General features: G+C 51.9%; 1 long non-coding RNA gene across 2 annotated transcripts; it reads right to left on the bottom strand.

Moving 5' to 3' along the window:
- Positions 1 to 263: 263 nt before the first annotated feature.
- On the bottom strand, positions 264 to 10,207 carry LOC135321849 (uncharacterized). Of its 2 annotated transcripts, none has more exons than XR_010382008.1 (3): positions 10,008 to 10,207; positions 3,705 to 3,818; positions 264 to 477 (listed from the first exon to the last, which is right to left on the bottom strand). It is a non-coding gene; the product is annotated as an uncharacterized LOC135321849 (long non-coding RNA). The 2 variants fall into 2 exon arrangements; XR_010382007.1 differs by having other exon boundaries at positions 264 to 474; positions 10,008 to 10,195.
- Between the last annotated feature and the right edge of the window lie 1,106 nt (positions 10,208 to 11,313).

Genomic DNA, 11,313 nt, shown 5'->3' with positions numbered 1-11,313 from the left:
TGAGAAGTGGTGGCCCGGGCGTCTGAGAGATCGGAGGCAGGGCGTGGAGTGGGGCCTGTTCCCCGGCGACAGCTGCTCCTTCACTTCTTGTGCTCTGGCACAAAGGCCTGGACCCCCTCGGTGTGGACCTCTTTCTTTAATGATGAAAGGAACAGATGCGAGTGGATTGAACTCCTTCGAGGAAATAGATACTAAAGGCCTGGGTGCTTCTGGAAACATCTCTGGAGGATTTGCAAGGGAAATCAAAGGTGCAGCAAGAATCATAATTGGAAACCCCTTTATTACATTAATTACCCCTCTTGGAGACAGGAGCAGGGCTTCCCAGGAAGCTTTTAACATCCTGCATTATGGCCGTGGGCGTCTCAGGGCTCCACGTGGAAAGAATGGGGCTCGTCAATTATGCATGGTCTGAACGGCGGTGGATGCGGCTCTGCCTGAGTGGTGGGGATGGACGGCTGAGCCTCGGATCATGATCTGCTGGGAGAAGGAATGGAAAATGGCTCATCTCCAAGCTGCCCTGCCGGTCTCCCCCTACCTGGGCTGCGTCTCCCCCGGGAATGACTTGGGAGTAGAGAGAAAAATCACTTGAGTGGTGAAGGTTAAAAGGGAAAATGATTGCTGGGAGATCTGTGCAAGATGGGGCTTGTTAACACGTGAAGGCAGACAAGGAAGTGCCTGTTTCTCACACATTCTGGGCCTTGGAGTTTGGATGCTTGGAAGGTTTGAGCTGGAAAAGCTTTGGAGAATGTCTTATCCATGCCCTCAATTTAGGGATGAAGGTGCACAGTGGGGCGTGTGACTGATCCAGGGTCACACAGTGGTGGGGAGGAGGTGAGCAATGCGGGAATACAGGAGGGGCCCAGAGGGGCTTCTTGGGGAGACTGGGGTCTGGAGCGGGGAGAAAAGTATCCCTTCTAATGCCCCTTGTAAGTCTTGCGGCATCACAAGCCTGGAGCTGAATGCCTGCTGCTCCCTCCTGGCCAGGCCTTTCAAGGCAGAGGGGACCCTGCCTCCTGCTCCCACCACGGGTCCGGGGTGCTGAGGCTGGCTCTGCAGGACCTTTCCTATCGGCCCTTGGTTGGGCCAGTGTCCAGCCTGGCATCCTGGTGTCAGGGAGCCCATGAGTGCCCCCAAACAATTTCTGACCAAAGTTGCCTTTAAATCCACAGGCACTGGAGCCCTGCCAGGTAAGGGGACAGAATAGTGGCCATAGCCAAGCAGAGAAGAGAACAAAATGGCCTGGGGAGGGCTGACAGCCGGTCAGTGCTAGAAGGAGGGGAGGCTCAGGGCTGGGGAGCTGGGAATCTTCGGGGATCACACAAGGGCTGCAGGCCTTGGAGCAGGTGATCATTTTAGCGCTGGAACAGTGCAGGAGTAGGAGGGTGTTTGCCCCCAGGGAGGTGCCCTCTGTGGTCTGCTGAATACACACAATGCAGATTCGATGTCATTCAAAGTCTTGACATTTATCTCTGCAGGTGGCTGGCTGTGCTGCTGGATGGGTCTCTTGGGGTGAGGCTCCGGGCAAGGTGAGGCAGCGCAGTCCCGACTCTCTTGCTCACCACCAGGCTGATCACTTACCTAAGAGGAAGCTCTGATGGCCTGTCCTGGCGAGGAGACAGAGTCCCCAGGGCCAGGGTGCTTTGGGCTTGAGGGCAAGGTGAAAAATTCTAGAAACAGGGCCCCCAGAAAGCAGCTGCAAGGGGGCTTTGTGCTTGTCTTGGCAAGGTGAGAATGAGGGTTAAGGGATCCTCTGGCCGGTGGGGGACAACTTTGGTCTCTCCCAGGACCACTGAGCTGTAGTAGTGGGAGATGTAGAGGGCAGTCAGGGTTCTGCCCGTTGCCAGCTATTATGGACTGAATGTTAGTGTTCCCCCAAATTCCTATGCTAAAGCCATATTCCCTAATGTGGTACGATTGGAGATGGAAGTAATTAGGGTCAGATGAGTTCATGAGGGTGGGGCCCCCATGAAGGAATTAGTGCCCTAATAAGAAGAGACACCAGAGAGTGGCTTGCTCTCTGCCGTGTGAGGACGCAGAGAATAGGTGGCCACCTGCAAGTCAGGAAGCCTTCTTGCCAGAAACTAACCCTGTCGGCATCTGTTTCAGCCCCCATGATGGTATTTTGTTACAGCAGCCTGAGCAGACTAATACACATGCCACATGGCCTTCAGTGGTCTCTGAACTCTGTGTGGTGGGCAACTCATTTTAGAGAGGAAGACAGAGCATGCATTTATGCTTGGATATGCTCAGAACAGAAGACCACAGCCCTTTCTCTGGGGGAATCTTCTTTCCAGCTATGTGACTCTGGGGGTACAGCTAAACAGATTCCATTCTTATGAGGATCGATGGCATTTGAAAACACTTGGCATGGTGTCAGCTGCAGAGAAGGCACTTGATGGACACAGCAAATGCTGGCAGAACTGCCTTCTTTTCACTGCTTCCTCCTTGTCCACCACCACAAGAGGCCTGGGGCCAAGAGGCAGGGCTAGACCCTGTGCCCAGTGAGACCAGGCAATGGTGTCCAGCGAGCAATGAATGGATAAAAAGTGGTGGAGGGGAAGAGCTTTGAAGTCCATTCTGGGCTTTGCGTTCAATTCACCATCCAAGGCCTGTGTCTGGTTCCTTATCCCTCACCAGAGAGGGGACAAAGAGGTCTCAGGTTCCTTCCAGGGCTCTAAATCCCCGATGGCTGGCATCTACTGCCATCCTGCATGCTTGCTGGCTGTGGGAGTGATGCAGGAGGCACCCTTAGGGGCCTTGGTGGGAGGTCTGGAGCACAGGCATTGCCCGATTAGCTCACGCTGGGGGAATAAGCTTTCTGTGAACGCGCTCAGCTCAGAGGCCAAAGGAAGACCAGGGCTCGGTAGCTAAGAGGCTGGACAGCCAAACTCAAAGTGGGAATAGATCTGGCAACCGGCAAGAAGACCGTATTAAGAGGCAATTTTTGTTCTGTTATAAATCTATTAGGAAATTAAACATCTAGGCTGTGACTTTAAAATATGGAATGGAATTTTCTTCAGGGCCCCTGAAGGTAAATTTTTTCCCTTAGTAAATGCTGAAATCTAATGAAGCCATATCCTCTCACTGAGGATAACAGTCCCAGAGAGTCTCTGCTTCTCCTTAACCATTCACCGACTTGCAGCTAGGCTCGTGTTTTCAGAAACATCCACATAAAATCTGACAGTATTTGCCCTGAGCTGCTCATAAGTGTTAAGAAACCCCCACAAGGTGCTGGGACCCACAGGCACTGAGCTGGGGGCCTGGAGGTGGGAAGGGCCGCTTCCCAGATGGGTGAGGTCCGCACAGATCCTGCAGCGGGTTTGGGAGATGGACGAGAGAAATGATGCACAAAGGTGCATGTCAACCAGGGCAAGTTCAAGTTCAACTGGACTAGTTAGTCTTCAACTAGGGAAGTTTTTGTACAATCAGGTCAAGGTAGTACAGTCAGAGAAGGCAGTGTATAACCCGGCAAGTCAGAGTACAAGCAGGTCTAGTTACTGTACAAGCAGGTCAGGTTAGTCTTCAACAAGGTCAAGTTAGTTTATGACAAGGACTAGTTAGTGTACTCCAAAGTCAAGTTGGTATATAACCAAGACTAGTTAGCTAGTGTACAGCCAGGGTAAGTTAATGTACCACATGTAAGTGTTTTAATACTCCACTAATCCAGAAATCAGACTTTGAGCAAACTCAGATCTGGAACAAACCTGGAGTCTGGAGCTGGGCGTGCAGACGGCAGGGAGGAGGCTCTGCAGAGCCAGGCGCTTCACTTGGCGGCTCTTCCCTCAACATTTGTGCTTCCAGGTCGGAGCAGGAGGCATCTGTGGTTTTGAGAGGGGCGTCGGCCAGCAGCCCGAGGACCAGAGAAAAGACCCCTGCAGAGGCCCAGGGTTGAGAGCCCACAGACCATCACTGACAAAGCCCGCCTCTCTCTACAAACTCATGCTCATAATGATGACCTTAAATCACCAAGAAAATTGTAGGCCTCCACTGATGTCAGAATCCAAGAGGCACATAAAAATTTTATCGAGCTTTTTGACCAAAGTGGTTGAAATTTTAAAACCTTATGTCCTGCGGGTGAATCTCACTGGCTGAGGATATTTGATTTAGCTTGATACACATTCTCCAGTCATGCTGGGTGAGTGTGAGAATGTCTGTGCGTGTGTATGGTGTGTGTGTGTGATGTGTATGTGTGTGGTGTGTGTGGGGTATGTGGTGTGTGTGTGTGTGTGTGGTGTGCGTGGTGTCTGTGGTGTGGTGTGTATGTGCTTTGTGTGTGATGGGGGGGTGTATTGTGTGTGGTGTGTGTGTGTGATTCCTGAGCACTGAATACGTGCAAAAGGGCTGCCAGCCAGGGAGATAAAGGCCCACGTGGTGTTCTACAGAGAAGAGGAACTTGGCCAACTCAAAGGTAGGGTGGGGCGTTGGAAGTAGAAGAGGCGTAAGCAAATGAATTAACTATTTTGACCCCAAATCAGGTAATAATTTACTCACAGTATGTTTATACAACTTGGTTGTATTCAAACCCTGTCAACAAGGAGACATCCCCTCTGCTAATGTCCCAACAGTGGCAGCGGAGGGTCACAAACATTGTAAGGGACTTGCAGATGTGGTTCCTGAATGATTCAGGGGGTGCAGGGAGGGGGGTCTGTCATAGAATTAGTTAGGAGTTAGGAGACTAAAGTTTTGGTCCCACTCTGCCTCCGACTAGCTGTATGACCTGGTACAATGACCTTTCTGGGTTCCATTTTCCATAAAATCTGTAAATTTTGTCTGAATACCAATGGATTATAAACAGAGTTTGTATCAGAATCACTTTAGATGCGTTTTCACGGGGTGCACACCCAGGTCACACACCTGATCTACTGAACCAGCACAACCAGGTAGAGTTCAGGGACCTGAACGTCAAATAAGCCCCACGTGTGATTTTAGTCACAAGACGAAGCTGGGAGCCAGCTGTGTTAGATGCTGCTGCTCCTGTGACAAGCAGCCCCCAAAGGTCACTGGTTCCGCATGACTGCAGTTGGCTCTTGGTCATGTGACAGTCTATGCAAACATCCCAGCAGCAGTCCTCCCTGACTCAGCCTCCCTGACTCCTTCTATCCTGTGTCTTGTCATCTCCAGTGACATCTTCAGCTGCATCTGTGGTCTTACAGGGGGTCGTCTGCATCCCAGTGAGCTGGGAGAGGGAAGAGCATGGTGGACACATGGACTGTGGAAGGCTTTGAGGGCCAGGCCTGGGCGTGGGGCACGCCACGCCACTCACACCCCCCTGATGGGAACGCAGCCTCAGGGACACTCAGCCACACCCACTGCAGGGCAGCCTGGGAAGTGCATTCTGTAGGAAGGTTCAAGCTGAGTCATTTTGGTGTCACATGACTTCCTGCCTTAGCTGACTGGACCAGGATGGCAGTGACCCAAGGCCACAGATCAATCAAATGGTTTCCCCAGAGAATTGGAATGACAATGTCAGCCCATGAAGGTTAACCTGCACTGCTCATCCTGCGTCCCTGAGCTTTAAAATTCCCCAGAAACAGTAGGCACCTGATAGATATTTACCAACAGAAGGACAAACCAAGCAACCTAGAGGCTGCTCAGCATGGGATGCCACTGAAACTGCAAGATCATACGCACTGTGGCAGATGAGAAAGAGAAAAGAGAGACCTGGAGAGGAGGGAGACTCTGGTCCAGGGAGGAGAGACCGGGACAAAGATAGAGAGACACAGACAGACTCGTGGAAAGACAGAGACACGTTGAGTCTTCATGGCTTCCCCACTCCACCTGAATTCCACAAACCCTTAAAATTAACTCCCTTTCCGAGCGATAAGGATTAGGATTCAGGATCCCAGAACTCTCTACTAATCAAGTATCTTTTTCCCCATCAGAGACCATATCAAAACCCCAGGCTCCTCTATGAGAAATAGAAATCAGCTTTCTCGAGAGAGGATTCTTAAGTCCTGGGCATTCTGTTTCTTCTGTAGAATTCTTAACATCTTCCATCTCACATGGGTTTCATCTTCTCGTTCTTGGGGCGGGGGCGGGGGTGCTTCTGCCTGAAGAACCCCTGGAGGTCAGAGAGCAACCCAGGCTGCTATGGCCTTGGTTCCATCTGCATGCGTGAATGGAGCTCATTCCACAGGCAGCAGGCAAACACACACACACACACACACACACACACACCACCACCACCACCACCGCCACTTCCCATTTTTCTTTACTGTAAGGCCTGCCCTCTCCCGGGCCACCTCCCCTTCATGCTGCCAGCATCTTAAACACAAGGCGTCTGAATGATTCTGCACAATTCAGGCAGTGTTCCAGTCCCCCCTCATTTCCTCCTATTGTTTGAAGAGTATGCGTTTAATGCCGTGTGTGTGTGTGTGTGTGCGCGCGCGCGTGTGTGTGTGTGTGTGTGTGTTTATAACGGAGGAAATGGCTGCAAGATGGTCAGTTTGTCAGGTTTATCAGGGAGGGGAAGATGGTGTAAATCCTAATTCCTGAGGGGGAAACTGGGGGTGGGCATCCTGTGTCCTCGCCTCCTGGGTATTTTTAATGCACTGAACACGTGTTTGCTGAGTGCTCACATTCCAGCCCTTTGCCGGGCATTGACAAATGCTCAGGAGAAAACAAGGAAAAATAAGACCTGGACCCACACCTGGGGAAAGCTGACAACTGGCAGGTGGTGAGGGGAGGGGGGGGATAAGGAAAGCAGAGGACATTTGTGGAGCGCTCGCTGTGTGCCTAGGACTGGTCCCACCTAGCCCTTTTCTCCCTGCCACCCGGGAGGCGGGCTCCGTCTTACAGATGAGGAAGTTGGAACTCAGATAGGATGTGATGCAGCTATGAAGTGGGGAGGCCAAGATCTGAGCCCAGGTCTGCCACAGCTGGGTCATCAGGCCGGGTTGACTTTGGAAATAAACAAAACCAGCGAAAGAAACAGTCACAGACCACGAGCTGCTGGAACTGAAGGTGCACAAAAGGGTGCAGGGAGGAGCCGAGAGTGAAGATGAGGCTCCTGGGCCGAGGAAGCCTTGAGCCAGATGAAGTGCCTGCTTCTGGGCTCCAGACAGGAACCTAGGTGCCTGAGTTGATTAAAATGCCCATCCCAGCCAAGTGGCTCCAAGGTCCCTGCCCATGAGTCCAAGAGGCTGAACAGAACCAGCCCTGCACTGGGAACCATCCTTGTGGCCTAAAGGGAACTTGCCCCAGCATACACTGGCCCCCTCCTCTCCCCTCCCCTCCCCTTCTTCCCACCTCCCCACCCCAGCCTTGCCCTCCTCCCTCCTTTCAGGCAAAGCCGGTGGGGTTGCAGTGTAATGCTGGGTTGCTTAGTGTCTGGAATGTGCTTAGCCGTGACTCTGTTTCCCCAGGAGCAGAAAATTGCTTATTTTACAATGTGCCAAGGAAGAGTCATCTTTCTCAACTTTGTGGGGCCCAGTCTTAATAATTCACTCCAATGGGGAGAAGAGATGGCTTCGTGCCATCCTTAGAGTGCCAGCCTGCACTGGTGGACTCGCCCTCTGATGGGAAATTAAAAGGACACAAGAGGATGGATCCCATCTCGGGCCACAACTCAGTTACTGGGAGGAGTCAGGCGGTTGGCCCTCTCTGTGGGTGCGGCCCGCCTGTCCCATGTCTGGTGCCCCCAGCCCCACATCAAAGCCTGCTTGGCCCAGGCAGCCTGGGGACCTGGGGTCCGGCTCAGGCTCTGAGACAAATTCACCGTGTGACCTAACAAACTGCTCTCTCCTCTCGACCTCAGCTTCCCCATCAGTTCAGTGGGGATGTGGGACAAGAAAGTGGCCAAAAGTTGGAATCACCGGGGAGCTTTAAAAACACAGCTAACGACTAACGGCTGGTCCCAGGCCCAGGGATTCTGACTTAATGTGTTTGACGTGGGACCGTTATTTGTGCCTTTAAAAGTCTCCGCCAGCGGATCCTAAGGCACAGCCAGTGCGGAGAACCAAGGTTCTAGGTGAGGGCGGGGAAGCTCCTCCAGGTCTCACCTGGGGCTGGGGTCTTGCCTTGGGGAGGGGAAACAATGGATTTGAAAGTTAGAATTGTTTTCACCTCTGAGGGTCTTGTTTCTCTATCTTGCCCATCAACTCAGAGGATATGTACATAACCTTACTGCGATATCGGCTAGCGCTTTCCTAAAATTACAGCTGGAGCACAGGGGCAGCGAGAGTGGTGCTGTCCCCTGCAGCAGCGCCTAGCCTCCTGTGAGAAACTGATCAAAATGAAATAAAATGAAATTTTCAGCTCCTCAGCACTCAATACCCCCACGTGACTAGTGACAGCTGGATTGGACGGCATGGGTATAGGATGTGTCCGTCAGCACGGAAAATTCCATGGGCAGTCCTGTGCTAGAGACTAGATTGGAGCCCAGCCTTGTCCTCTCATGGATGGGGAAACCGAGTCCCACAGAGGCTAAGCATCTTGCTCGGGGTCTCAGAGCCGAGTGAGGCTGGCAGACCGGGCATCCCCCACTTTAGGAGAACTGGGGAAAGAGTTTGGACTTTCGAGACTGGAGTCCTGAGCCACCCATGATCTTCCTCACTGTCAGCCTCCTCCATGAAAATGTAATGCTGATGTCTGGTTGTCTCTGCCAGAGCCTGGCACCCACTGGGTGCCCAAATATGTGTTGACTGAATAAGCAAAGATCAGGAAGGTGGCAGGCATCACGCAGAGAGTAGAGAAGGGACTGCAGGAGAAATCTTTTAAAAAGCATCTCAGCTCGAGGAGGAGCAGAATGACAGGGAATGGCCGGAGAGGGAGGAAATGAACCAGATGGAGCGGGAGAGAGAAGAGTTCCAGGAGGAGGGGGACCACCGGTGCCAGGAGACCAAAATAGGGACAAAGTGTAGGGGGACATCAGGGGACACTTTGCATGGAGGCTGAGGGCCAGAGGGGCCGAGGCTGTTAGCTGCATGTGGGTGGAGGTGTTTGTTCAGACCTTGGTCAGTGCCTGCCCACATCCTATCCTTCAGGGCCTTCACACCCTTGCCCCGGGCCCCTGTTTACAGATGCTGGCACAGGCTGGCTGCTGAAGGACCCTCACATCCTCCCCACCCCACCTGACCCGTGCTGGTTGTCAGAAGAGGTGCCTGCCCCCGCAGCCTCTTTCTCTACTGAGCCTGGGGCCTGAGACCAGGGAGGGCGTGGCCTCCTTCCCAGCCTGAGCCTCTCCTACCAGCTTCAGGGGGCTGCTTCTGAAATGGCCCCTGCTGAGCAGAGTGGAAAACAGATTTTCTCTGCAGTCCTCAGGTTGCAGCCCTGAAACATCTTTACAAAAGGGTGTTGATTTTAATCAAGTGTGGATCAGAGCCAAGCCTGTTATCTGAAGAGACACCTGAACTGGGCTCTCAGAATCCAAACACCCACCCCCTGGGCATCCTCCTCCCCCAGTCTCAGCCCAGCCCTTCTCCCGGAGCCTCCACTCCTAGTCTGCAGGCTGAAGGAAAATTTCAAATGGAAGGTGTTTTTAGGATAACATTGAATAAGTTTTTTAAAATGCGACTTCATTTTCTATTCTTTTTTCAAATTCTCGGTGGAACATATGACTATTTGGGTTTTTTTTTAGTATTCAGGGGGCTGAGCTAAGGGCAATTAGAACAGTCACCTAAAATATTCCACCCCAATGCTCTGAAAGTGATGTGCAATCAAATTATCAATGCAAGCAGGATTTCTGCCAGAAGGAGGAAGAAGGGTGCAGCTCTGCTGCTCTGTGCTCTGGTCTTCCAGTTGGGATGGAGGAAATCATGTTGGCAGGAAGGTTGAGCTGTTGCAAAACACATGGCATCTTTTAACATCCCTAGGGGTAGGTGGGAGGGTAGTCATGATGGCTCTCTGCAAAGCAAACTGTCTATTCTTAGGAAAGCCGATGGAGGTGCTCAGTGCACGGCCTAAGGGGCAGATTGCCACCCCATCTCTTCTCTCTGCTGATGGCCTTGCACCTTCTTCAAGGGGAGAACTAGAGGAACCTAAGAGACGGCCACAAGCCCCCCACCTACCTGCCTGTTTGCCTTTGCACTTGGTCTTCTCCCCTGGTCCTGTGGACCGACCACGTCTGTGTCCAGCCCTCGGGTGCCAGATCCCATCTTCTCCCTCCTGCTCTAAAGACACTGCTGCAGCAGTTTCCCCCACTTCCTCCCACGTCAGAGCTTCCGTTCTCATGGGCTCACCCCCATCACCATCCCCACCTGCTCTCCTTCTCCCTGTAAACCAAAACCGCTCTCATGACCCCACTTCCCCTCCGTCTGCCACCTCGTTCTGCTCCTTCCTTTCACAGCTAAACTCCTGAAGAACATTGTCTGTACTCGCTGTCTCCAGTGTCTCTGCCTGGCCTCTTATTTCTCACCACACCCATTTGGTTTTCTCCTTACACCTGTCACTGGCAGGCTACGAATCTTATGCATCTGTCCCCTGCTGCCTCCCTACAGTTAATCTCCCTGATCACAGGGATTTAGTCTACTTTATTCACAGCTGTCACTTACTACCTAGGACAGTGCTGGTCTAGAGCAGGGGCTAAATAAATACTTTTTTTGGGTGGGGGTTAGGTAATTAGGCTTATTTATTTATTTATTTATTTATTTATTTATTTATTTATTTTTTATTTTTTATTTTAAATGGAGGTACAGGGGATTAAATCCAGGAACTTGTGCTTGCTAAGCACACACCCTACCCTTCCCCCTAACTAAATATTTTTAAAATAAATGAATGGATGAATTCACAAATGACAAAGCACTTCCATCTATATTGGTGAGTTATCACACTGGATTTTCACAAAACCCCCTGGGGTTGGTCCCAGTTGGTCTCATTCTGCAGAAGAGCAGACAGAAGCATGCTAGGTTGATGTAGGCCTGGATGGAGACGGCTCACTTTGCAGAGAGCGATCATGACTCCCTTCCCCCCTACCCCTACGGATGTAAAAGATGCCATGTGTTTTGCAACATGTCAACCTTCCTGCTAACATGATTTCCTCCATTCCAACTGGAAGACTGGCGCACAGAGCAGGTTGTTGGGTCAGGATGGTGGTGGGCCCAGCGCATGTCTCTGACTCTTAGTTCAGTGCTCTCTCCTTTACCCCTCCCCTAGTTGCCTCCAGCAAAGGGCCTCCACTTCTGCGTCTCTAGGGCCCTGATGCGAGCCATCAGCTTTGCAGATGGAAGCCAGGACTCAAGCTGCAGGTGACCTGCATTAACCCCGTGGCCCAGTGCCTTAGTGCTAACCCCCTCTCCTCCCCCATCCAGGACTGACCTTCCATTGCCTCCCAAACCCTCCTAGTTCAGCAAAACATCGATTGCGTGATGCTTTGGT

The sequence above is a fragment of the Camelus dromedarius genome, chromosome 8, assembly GCF_036321535.1.
Source record: "Camelus dromedarius isolate mCamDro1 chromosome 8, mCamDro1.pat, whole genome shotgun sequence".
In the NCBI taxonomy this organism is placed as follows: Eukaryota; Metazoa; Chordata; class Mammalia; order Artiodactyla; family Camelidae; genus Camelus; species Camelus dromedarius.
The sequence above is the reverse complement of the archived record's forward strand: the minus strand, read 5'-3'. Positions and strand labels throughout refer to the sequence as shown.